The sequence below is a fragment of the Paramormyrops kingsleyae genome, chromosome 5 (assembly GCF_048594095.1).
Source record: "Paramormyrops kingsleyae isolate MSU_618 chromosome 5, PKINGS_0.4, whole genome shotgun sequence".
In the NCBI taxonomy this organism is placed as follows: Eukaryota; Metazoa; Chordata; class Actinopteri; order Osteoglossiformes; family Mormyridae; genus Paramormyrops; species Paramormyrops kingsleyae.
In genome coordinates this window covers 42,394,514-42,406,740 of record NC_132801.1, presented here as the reverse complement: position 1 = coordinate 42,406,740, position 12,227 = coordinate 42,394,514, and positions in this window count along the sequence as shown.

The window sequence follows — 12,227 nt, the reverse complement described above, 5'->3', positions numbered from 1 at the left end:
GGATAATGCACCATGTCACAAAGCTCGAATCATTTCAAATTGGTTTCTTGAACATGACAATGAGTTCACTGTACTAAAATGGCCCCCACAGTCACCAGATCTCAACCCAATAGAGCATCTTTGGGATGTGATGGAACGGGAGCTTCGTGCCCTGGATATGCATCCCACAAATCTCCATCAACTGCAAGATGCTATCCTATCAATATGGGCCAACATTTCTAAAGAATGCTTTCAGCACCTTGTTGAACCAATGCCACGTAGAATTAAGGCAGTTCTGAAGGTGAAAGGGGGTCAAACACCATATTAGTATGGTGTTCCTAATAATCCTTTAGGTGAGTGTATATGTAGCATACACACACGTGATCGTACCGTTATATATGTATATTTCAATTCCTAAATCTATAACATACCCTAAAAAGTAATAATAATAATGATATTGATCGCTTAACCATTCTTGTATGCATGTGCAAGTGTAGGTGTGACCTGATTTGTCATTGGATGTGCTGGCATTTAATGCCATCAGGGGAGGCGGCAGCACCCCCCCCCCCCAGGCCCAAGGCGAAGGCAGGCAACCGAGGCCACCCTACCACCCCCCCGGCACAAGGGCCCACAGGCACGCATCCCAGAGACAACCACCCGCCCAACCCGAGAGGGAGCCCGCGAGGGACTAAGGGGGCGCCAACCCCCACACAGGGAGGCCCGCAGAGGGAGGACAGCGGCGAGCCCCCCAGCCCCACCCGCAACCCCCCCACCGAGGCAGGCGGGTCCAGGGCCAAAGGGCCCCACACACCGGAGGAGCCCCAGCCCGTCCTCCGGCAGGACGGGCCGCAAAGAGCCCCCCCCCCCACCCGGGAGCGGACCCGCGGCGACCGGGGAGCGGCAGACCCCCCGCCCAGCCCAGACCGAACCCCCAAATCCGCCTAGCAGGGCCCAGAGCGTCCCAAGATTCCCCGGACTGCCCGCTAAGGCCCCACCACGGCACAGCAGAGCCAAGCACCACCCGGCCCGCAGCCCAAGAGAGGAGGCCACCCACACCCGCCAGAGCCGCCCGAACCCCCCCATGATGGGTCTTCCACCCGGCGGGCCACCCCACCCGCGCAGGGCCAGAGACAGAGAGTTAGGGGGGGCCCCCATCCACTCCCCGACCCATGTTGGTGTGAAGTGTGCATGGTCATGTGTGAGAGAGTTGTGTGTTTATGTCTACAATGCATTAAAATTAGTGGGTGCAGTTCGGGTATGAGGGCCCCACCACTGGCAGATGGCAGAGTCCCCCATCCCCCTCCCCGCACCCCCAAGGCCCTAATGTAATATGGACTGTGTATATGACTAAGGTGCAAAAAGTGGGCGAGCAGTTGAGGCATGGGCACCCCACCGCTGGCAGACGGCATAGCCCCACCTGCCTCAACCCACCTCCTCAGCCCTAGTGTCATGTGGTGTCTAAAATGCAAGTAAAAATTGAGGGGCACTGTCTCGGCGCACCTCCCCACCGCCCTTCAAGGCCCTAGTGTTGTGTGAAATGTGGTGTTGGGCCCAGGGGAGCAATAAGGGCGTGCCAGGAGTGGGCCGGCACTGGGGCCAGATCCCCGACTAGTCCCCATCCCCGACCCCGCACAGCAGGCAGGGACGGCCAACCGAGGTGATCAGGGGCGCCACAGGCAGCCCGGCAGCAGGGAACCCCCCCAGGCGCAGACCGGGAGAGACCCACCCCACCACGCCCGATGAGACCCCAGCTAGCAGCCAAGGACGGGACAACCACAGACCCCCCCGGCAAACGGGGAGCTGGTTCCCTACCGTTATTTTCTGCTCGTGAACCCTGTTTGTATTCCTTGAGCTCGAGCCTTATGTGTAGCAGAACGACTGTAAAGCATCCACAATAAATCACCACGAAATTGCCTCAAACTTGATAAACATTGATTGGTTGTCCACGGTAAAAACGTCATTCTTTGTGACAGTAACTTTATTTAGTAGCTACTAACTACGATGTAACTTAAGTGGCAGTAGTGCAACCGACAAAGAACGCGGCGCTAGTTTCAAACTATCTAGTTTCAACGTAAGACTTAAGGTATACTTTACACCATACTTTACGATCGAACTTATGCTATGCTGGTGCAACCCACCGCTGGTCTCTAACTCGCTGACTCCAAAAAACCTGAGAGTCTGTACGATAAACGAATCGAACATGCGGGTTTTCGGACACTGTGTGACTCAAAAGAACCTGTTCGATGAACTAATCGGAACTTTACGGGTTTTCGGACACTAGGTCGGTGAATCAAACGAACGGTTCGCGAGCCGATCCCAAGAGCCCTCGCGGCGTTTACTGCGGAAATGCAGTTACGCTGTTAAAAGGAATAAAATAAACGCAGCTCTTCATCATTTATCACAAGAGTAAATTATTGCATTTCTGTATAATAAAACTATATGTCTTTCAACAAAGAACAAACTAAGATATTTATTAACTTTGACGTTTACACAACAGCGTATGCAAGTTTACTCATGCTCATTGTATGTGTATGTGTGATTGTATAGGTAATATTGCAGTTGTTGTTAACTGTGATGTAGTCCTTGATACTCATGCACATGAATTTGGCTTAAGTAAAGAAAATAAGAAATATATACACTCACCTAAAGAATTATTAGGAACACCTGTTCAATTTCTCATTAATGCAATTATCTAATCAACCAATCACATGGCAGTTGCTTCAATGCATTTAGGGGTGTGGTCCTGGTCAAGACAATCTCCTGAACTCCAAACTGAATGTCAGAATGGGAAAGAAGAAAGGTGATTTAAGCAATTTTGAGCGTGGCATGGTTGTTGGTACCAGACGGGCTGGTCTGAGTATTTCACAATCTGCTCAGTTACTGGGATTTTCACGCACAACCATTTCTAGGGTTTACAAAGAATGGTGTGCAAAGGGAAAAACATCCAGTATGCGGCAGTCCTGTGGGTGAAAATGCCTTGTTGATGCTAGAGGTCAGAGGAGAATGGGCCGACTGATTCAAGCTGATAGAAGAGCAACTTTGACTGAAATAACCACTCGTTACAACCGAGGTATGCAGCAAAGCATTTGTGAAACCACAACACGCACAACCTTGAGGCGGATGGGCTACAACAGCAGAAGACCCCACCGGGTACCACTCATCTCCCCTACAAATAGGAAAAAGAGGCTACAATTTGCACGAGCTCACCAAAATTGGACAGTTGAAGACTGGAAAAATGTTGCCTGGTCTGATGAGTCTCGATTTCTGTTGAGACATTCAAATGTAGAGTCAGAATTTGGCGTAAACAGAATGAGAACATGGATCCATCATGCCTTGTTACCACTGTGCAGGCTGGTGGTGGTGGTGTAATGGTGTGGGGGATGTTTTCTTGGCACACTTTAGGCCCCTTAGTGCCAATTGGGCATCGTTTAAATGCCACGGCCTACCTGAGCATTGTTTCTGACCATGTCCATCCCTTTATGACCACCATGTACCCATCCTCTGATGGCTACTTCCAGCAGGATAATGCACCTTGTCACAAAGCTCAAATCATTTCAAATTGGTTTCTTGAACATGACAATGAGTTCACTGTACTACAATGGCCCCCACAGTCACCAGATCTCAACCAAATAGAGCATCTTTGGGATGTGGTGGAACGGGAGCTTCGTGCCCTGGATGTGCATCCCACAAATCTCCATCAATTGCAAGATGCTATCCTATCAATATGGGCCAACATTTCTAAAGAATGCTTTCAGCACCTTATTGAATCAATGCCACGTAGAATTAAGGCAGTTCTGAAGGCGAAAGGGGGTCAAACACCGTATTAGTATGGTGTTCCTAATAATCCTTTAGGTGATTGTACACGCGTGTTTATTCAGCATCGACACCCTTTCTGCTTTTTATACATTGTTTTTTTTTATTGTGAATAGTCAAGCTGAACATTTTTGTTGAACACCAGCGCTATCCTTAAGTCAAATAACGTAACCTTGAGAAAATTATTATCCGATTCCATGATTCGATCGTTGAGTCTTATGGTCAGGCGCAAAAAAAAGACAAAAAAAAGTGAATCATATAATCGGTTTTAGAATCGATTCATTACAACGGACAGTTCGAAAGAATCGAATCAGTTAATTGAGCCGAACTTCCCATCACTAGCATGTATGCCTTTCCGGACCCAGCTGGAACCAAATCACGCCCATGCTATCACTGCGGTCAAGATATCCACGCTATAATATGAGGTGCACGTATAGGCATAACTTTACAGTATCAGCTCGCGTTTAGGAAAACAAACTCCAAGTGATTGCGCATAAGAATGGAGTTTTTTTTTTTTTATTTAACCTTTATTTAACCAGGTTTGTCCCATTGAGATCACAGATCTCTTTTTCAAGGGAGGCCTGGCCAAGGTAGCAGCAACACAGTGTTAGTGCAGAGTCTTACATAATATTACAAAAACATAATCAGAATATACATTTACATACAGACAATCTAGTCTCCAGAGTCTTTAGAAGAGTTTTAAATTCCTTCAGGGGTATTAAGTTGTGCAGACGGAGTTGAACTTGAAGTCTGTTCCATGTGTAAGGTGCTGAAAACCTGAAGGCTTTCTTTCCCAGTTCAGTTCTTACTTTAGGAACAACCAGATTTAGAAAGTCCATCGAGCGAAGATTATGATGTCCTTGCTTCCAGATCAGGAATGAGGATAAGTAGGAAGGAAATTTACCCAGAATGGCTTTATAAATGAACATATGCCAGTGAGTGAGGCGACGAGCTTGTAATGAAGACCAATTTACTTTGGCATAAAGCACACAGTGATGAGTTAGAGAACCGCGGTTTGAAATAAACCTCAGTGCTCCATGATATACACTATCTAACATGCGTAGATAGTGAGCAGATGCATGCATGTACAGTACATCACCATAGTCAATGATAGGTAAAAATGTTGATTCAACTAGTTTTAATTTTACATAGAAAGAAAAGCACGATTTGTGTCTATAATAGAATCCTAAAAGGGATTTCAGCTTTTTTGTTATATGTTTAATATGTTCCTTACAAGACAGATGGTCGTCAATTAAAAATCCTAGGTATTTGAAATTTGACACCAATTGTATTTGGTGACCATCTTTTGTTAAATTTTTTCCGGCTAATGTTAATCTATCTATTTTTGAGGTGGTGAAGAACATAAGTTTTGTTTTGTATGAGTTAATACTAGGGCTGCACGATATATCGTTTGAGCATCGTCATCGCAATGTACGCACGTGCAATAGTCACATCGCAGCATGTGCGATGTTAAGTAACGTAAATTAAATTAAGCGGCGTGGACAACGCTTTTGGTGTTTTTGCTGAACTAACAAATGTCACACTGTTCTTGTCACGATCGCGGGCAAGTGAGCAGGAAAGCAGACGTACGGAGCCGTGAAGAAGGACGAACGGGGTTTAATTGAGGCAGACTGACGGACAAAGCACAGCACATGACAATACAATGACAAGTCTGGGGAAGACTGACTCAGATGAGGACTAAATACAAAAGACAAGCTAGACTTAACAGGACACAGGCGATCACAATTAGGGCTGAACACGAGGTAACGAGGTGGGCGTGGCACACATCAGGAGCGGACGGAGCGGATCATGACTGTTCTTATTCTAAAACAATCCACAAAAGTCTGTCTAACATAATTGAAATCAATTTAAAGGTTTTTGGATACGGAGTCGACACGCAGCTTTGCACCGGCAGCTAACAAATATGTCGATCACAGATAGAGTTGTATGTCTCGAGACCACTTTTACGCTGTCTTGGTCTTGTCACAGTCTCGACTGTGTCTTGGTCTTGTCTTTGTTACGCGTCGGCGAGCGAGCGAGCCGGGAAACAGGCGAGGCAAGCCGAGAATGCAGGAAGACGGGGTTTTATTCGGGCAGACAGGGGCAAGACAGCGACAAACATCAACGAACATTAATGACAGATCTCGGGAAGACTGACTCAGACGCGGACTAAATACAGAAGACAAGCCGACATAACAAGGAACAGCTGGGCACGATCGGGAAAGCACACGTGGATAATGAGGGGGCGTGGCACACATCGGGAGCGGACGGAGCGGATCATGACAGAACCCCCCCCCAAAGGCGCGCACACCGGGCGCGCCCGAGAGGAGGCGACGGACGGGACGAGACCGGGGAACAGGACCTGGAAAACAAAAGCAAAACATCAACGAGACACCGGAAACAGGACAGAGACACAGAACAGGAACAAGGACCAACAGAAAGACAGGACCTGACAAAGAACCGGGAAGGCAGACAGACAGACCAAGAAAGGAGACACAGAAGGAACAGACAACGGAGGAACAACAGGGCAAGGAGTGAACACAGGAGACACCGAGGGACAAGGAGCAAAGACAGGACGAACAAAGGGACCAGAAGGGAACGGAGGAGACACAGAGGGACGAGGAGCAGAAACAGACGGGACGGAGGGAAAGGGAGGAGGAAGCAGGGGAGCCCGAAGGAACCCAGGCGGGCGACGGGCAGCGGCTGGAGGGGCCGCAGGCGAGAGGGAGGAGAGAGCCGAAGGGGACCACCCAGGGGCCAAGGGAACGGGACGAGGGAGTGACGGAGGGGACACGGAGGGAGCAGGAGGGAACCCCAGTGAAGGCAGGCAGGAGGGGGAAGCCGCAGCAGGCGGAGGCGCAGCCGGAGCCGGCGAAGGCGCCGTCCGACGCCAAGCCGGAGCAGGGGGGCCCGGAGGCGGCCGACACGGAGCCGGAGGCGGGACCGAGGACCGGCACCGAGGAACCAGGGGGGAATCCGAAGGCGACCGCCGACCCCGAGCCGGAGGACCCGCAGGCAGCCACCTAGCCACAGCCAGGGGCCGAACGGGCGAGCCAGGGGGCAGGGCGGGCGGGACCCGGGCCCGACGTCTGTGTCCCCGTCCCTTGCGGGACACCGAAAGGCGGGGTCCAGGGGGCTGTTGACCTCGCCGGGGCAAGGGCGAGGGAGTCATGAGGGAGGTCAGTCCTGGGCGGACAAGAGTCAAGGCCTCAACAGGCGGGGCAGCCAGAGCCGCGGGCGTGGCCGCAGACGGGGCCGCGGGCAGAGCGGCGGCCTCAGGCGGGGCCGCGGGCAGAGCGGCGGCCTCAGGCGGGGCCGCGGGCGGGGCCGGCTGGACAGGCGAGCAGGGCTGGGCCGGCTGGACAGGCGAGCAGGGCTGGGCCGGCTGGACAGGCGAGCAGGGCTGGGCCGGCTGGACAGGCGAGCAGGGCTGGCCGGACAGGACAGGCGAGACGGGCAGGACCGGCGAGACGGGCAGAACAGGCGAGACGGGCAGAACAGGCGAGACGGGCAGAACAGGTGGGGGTGCCTCAGTCACTTGGCCAGTAGGGGCCGCCTCGGCGGGCGCCCCAGTCACTCGGCCAGCAGGGGACGCCTCGGCGGGCGCCTTGGGCATTCGACCAGCAGGGGGTGCCGCAACGGGCGCCGCCGTCACGCGGCCAGCAGGGGGCGCCGCAACGGGCGCCGCCATCACGCGGCCAGCAGGGGGCGCTTCAGCAGACACCCGGGGCGTGAGTCCAGCAGGGGGCGCCCCGGCAGGCGCCTTGGGCTGAGCGGCAGCCAGAGCTGCAGGCGGTGCCGCAGGCAGAGCGGCCTCCTCGGGCGTGCGGCCAGCAGGGAGCGCCTCTGCGGGCACCTCAGGCGTGCAGCCAGCAGGGGGCGCCTCTGCGGGCACCTCAGCAGGTACCTCGGGCAGAGCAGCGGCCTCAGCGGCTGGTGCTGCAGGCGGTGCAGCGGGCAGAGCGGCGGCAGCAGCAGCAGGCGGTGCCGCGGGCAGAGCGGCGACAGTAGCGGCTGTTGCTGCAGGCCAGTTCGGAGCCGGCGGTGCCGCTGGCAAAGCGGCGGCAGCTGCGGCAGGTCGTGCCGCGGGCAGAGCAGCAACGGCAGCAGCAGCAGCAGGGACCACAGGCAGGGCAGGCGGGTCAGCAAGAACAGGCGGGTCAGGCAGGACAGGCGGGTCAGCAAGAACAGGCGGGTCAGGCGTAGCCGCTGGCAGAGCGGCAGAAGCTGCAGCAGGCAGCGCAGCCGCGGGCAGATCGGCGGCGGCCTCAGCAGCAGCGGGTGGTGCTGCTGGCAGGTCCGGAGCCAGCCGGTTGGCGGCAGCAGCCGGCGGGGCCGCGGGCAGGGCGGCCGTAGCAGCAGCGGGCGGTGCCGCGGGCAGCGCGGTGTCAGCATCAGCAGGCGGTGCCACGGGCAGAGCGGCGGCAGTAGCAGCTGGTGCTGCAGGCGGTGTCGTGGGCAGGGCGGCGTCAGCTGCAGCAGGCGGTGCCGCTGGTAGAGCGGCCGTAGCAGCAGCCGGTGCTGCTGGCAGGTCCGGAGCTGGCTGGTCCGAAACAGATGCCAGGATAGGCGCCGGGCGTGCATGCACTGTCCCTTTAAGGGCCTCGGGGATCCGGGGAATAGCGTCCCAGACGGCCCGGGCCCCTTTAAGGGCTAGCCGCGTACCCTCGAAGGCGGCAGCTGCCCGCGAAGGTTCCTTCGCGGTGGCTGTGATGTCCTCCGGGGTGACGGAAAGAGGAGCCGGAGAGAAAGAGCATGCCCTCAGGTAGATCACCGGTTGGGCTTCCGGGGACCTCTCCTTACGTCTCTTCTTCTTTCTCCGGCCATGGCAGGGTTGAGGTAGGGCTGTCGCGGAGAGGGTGAGCGGCTGGAGCCGCCTCTCCGTTATCCTCTCATACACCTGCCGTAGATTGTCGCGCACGTCTGCCAAGACGTGCGCTTCCGTGAGCGGGGTGATCTCCTCCAGAAGAGTCCCGCTCCGGCTGGCTAAGTCCAGGGACACAGGATCCTCCTGGATCTCTGGTTGGGACAGCCAGTATATAACCTCTTGTAGCAGATCGAGGCGTTGGTCCTTGATCCGCGGAGGTTCGTCGAAGAGATCCGTCATTCTGTTACGCGTCGGCGAGCGAGCGAGCCGGGAAACAGGCGAGGCAAGCCGAGAATGCAGGAAGACGGGGTTTTATTCGGGCAGACAGGGGCAAGACAGCGACAAACATCAACGAACATTAATGACAGATCTCGGGAAGACTGACTCAGACGCGGACTAAATACAGAAGACAAGCCGACATAACAAGGAACAGCTGGGCACGATCGGGAAAGCACACGTGGATAATGAGGGGGCGTGGCACACATCGGGAGCGGACGGAGCGGATCATGACAGTCTTGGTCTCGGATCCCTCGGTCTTGTCTTGGTCTCGCTGTCTTGTCTTGTCTCAGATCGACACGCAACGTAACAATCGATAGTGCAACATTATTATTATTTCGCCTTCAGCGCCCTTCAAATGCATCCAATCGATAACATACATGCATTTTGTTGTGATTCAGACATTGGCGCTCATCCAATCAAAATACGCGTTAAACACGCAAAATAATTGTAGCGATAGTTAAATGTTAGATGCAGCATCACAGTGAGTAGTAAACCTCGTCAGTTAAAGTACAGAAAAAAATGTCAGCGAATTCTTCTGTCATAAAGTTTGCGTTCATAGAACACAGAGAGTTTTTTTGCAGCACAGGTAAAAAAAAATAAGCATTCGGCAAAATGCAGATTTTGCAGAGTTTCCTTGACCGAGACAGCCGGGACTACCTCAACCTTCACCAGGCACCTGGAGCGTAAACACCCTGAAAGGTTAGCTAGCCAGTATACCATCTACCCATCTTCAAACTCTTTTACGTACCTTTCCAACCTCAGATGATCAGATCACATATATGTATTATTGTTATTTATCATGAGTTCTTCTCACACGCGCCATATAAATTATTTAGGGACAGATTTTTTTTGCAAGCTTCTCTGCAGACTTAACTGGTGAAGAGTGTAACTACATGCTAAGTACAGGTAGGCTAGCTAGCTCTATCATGTAGTGGCAATCGGCTACTTAAACATTAACAGTTTTCACTAACTAGATATTTTGGCAAATTCACTGAGAGTGTAACTTCAGACTTTATTGAGTAGTTTTTTCTCTTTCACTCCTTGTCAATACAGCTATGTCTGATAGCTGGCTGACATAAGGAGGCTTAATGCAATATGTAAAGTTAATGTACAGCAGAGCATGTGAGCGGAGCGGTGAGAATTTCCGCTCCTCGCTCACGAGGCTGCTGGCTCCGCCGCTCCTGTGCTCTAATTCGCACAATGCCGCTCCGCTGAACACTGCTCCTCGCTCCCCCAAAATTTCCTCCCGCTCCAGTCAAATCGCTCCAGTCTTACTTCAATTTGACAAATAATCTGTATGCCTAACAAAATATCACCTTAAACCGAAGCATTATATCATAAAGAAATATGAGCAACAGCAACATTGCCACTCAGATAATATCTATTTTTAAGCAACATATAGGCAACAACGAACACGTTTTGGCAACGGCATTCCACACAAAAATAGGCTTAAAAATAAAGGAATCAGTGGGTTTAATAGTCTAAAGAATATACAGGCTAAGCATCCACGTTTTAAATTTCTCAATTTTTTTCTGTTGATGCTGCCTTCTGTTTTCAGCTCTCTATAAAATAAAGTTTCAATGACAGCGTTAAGTTACATTTTAAAAATCCTATTAGACCTACTTTGAATGACAAAACTAATTTGATTACCGATGCTTACTTTATAGGCTTTTATACTTTAATTTGCTTTATAGACTTGATATACTACAACTATATATAAAACTCGTTTTGCTCTGGCTTCCGCCTGTTCGCGTAGCACACTCATGTTTCTGAGAAAAATGATTCCAAAGTAAGTAAGTAAGTAAGTAAGTAAGTAATTTATTTATAGAGCGCTTTTCACAGACAAATAGTCACAAAGCGCTGTACAATAATGAAACAAAGTAAAACAGAAAAAAAAAGAAATACAAAACTTAAAACTCAGTAAAAAACATTACATAAACAACAAACAAATACATAAAACATGCCATGCTCAGCTATGAGTAAAGGCCTCGATAAAAAGAAAAGTTTTGAGCTGTTTTTTAAAAGAGTCCACTGTAGCAGCAGTGCGCAAGTCACATGGCAAGCCATTCCAAAGCTTAGGTGCTACTGCCTGAAAAGCACAATCGCCACGGGTTTTCAATCTGGTACGAGGAATCACTAATAGCCCCTGCTGACCAGATCTAAGCTCCCGACAGGCTGTATAGCGATGAAGCAGGTGGGCAATGTATTCCAGTGCTTGACCATGCAAGTCTCTATAAGTGAGCACCAGAACTTTATACTGAACTCGGAACTGCACTGGAAGCCAATGCAGTGAGTACAGGATTGGAGTAATGTGGTCTTTTCTATTACAACAGGTTAAAAGCCTAGCAGCTGCATTTTGAACCAAATGAAGGCGTGAGAGGGCGGACTTACTCAGGGTCGTGTAAAGGGCATTACAGTAGTCGAGTCGTGATGAAATAAATGAATGAACCAGCATCTCCAATTCTGGTTTTGATACAACAGACCTTATTTTAGACAGGTTTCGTAGATGAAAAAAGCATGAACCGCTAACCGATCTCACATGGGAGTCGAGACATAAAGACTGATCCAATGTAACCCCAAGATTACGAACACTTGACTTAGAGGCAGGAATGACAGATGATAGTTGTAGTCTAATCTCAGAGTGGAGGCTAGGGGGAGATACAATTAACATCTCGGTTTTTCCAGAGTTTAATTGTAAATAATTATTACTACACCAGTCCCTCACCTGAGACAAGCAGTCAACCAGAGTAGATAATTTGTTCAACTGATTGGGTTTAAATGAAAAATAAAGCTGTATATCATCTGCATAAAAGTGATATGTGATATCCTGAAATTATTTAAGGATTAATGATAAGGGGAAAATATAAATTGAGAAGAGTAACGGACCAAGAACCGACCCCTGAGGCACCCCACTTAACATAGTCGCAACATTGGATGTAAAATCAGCCACACTGACTGAGAAACTGCGATTGGTAAAATAGGATGCAAACCATTCTAAAGTAGAATCGGAGATGCCCACTAACTGCCCTAACCTATTTATTAAGACTGTATGATCCACCGTGTCAAACGCCGCACTTAGATCCAGAAAAACAAGCACAGAGCACAGGCCCCCATCAGCAGCAATTAAAAGATCATTTAAAACTTTAAGGAGGGCAGTTTCTGTAGAGTGCAGCCTCCTAAAACCAGACTGTAGGGGATCAATCTTTACTCACTGGAACAGTTTCACCGCATTGTTGTTCTTGCTCTACATTATTGTCATCTATACGTTTGATAAGAATATTACACTTGT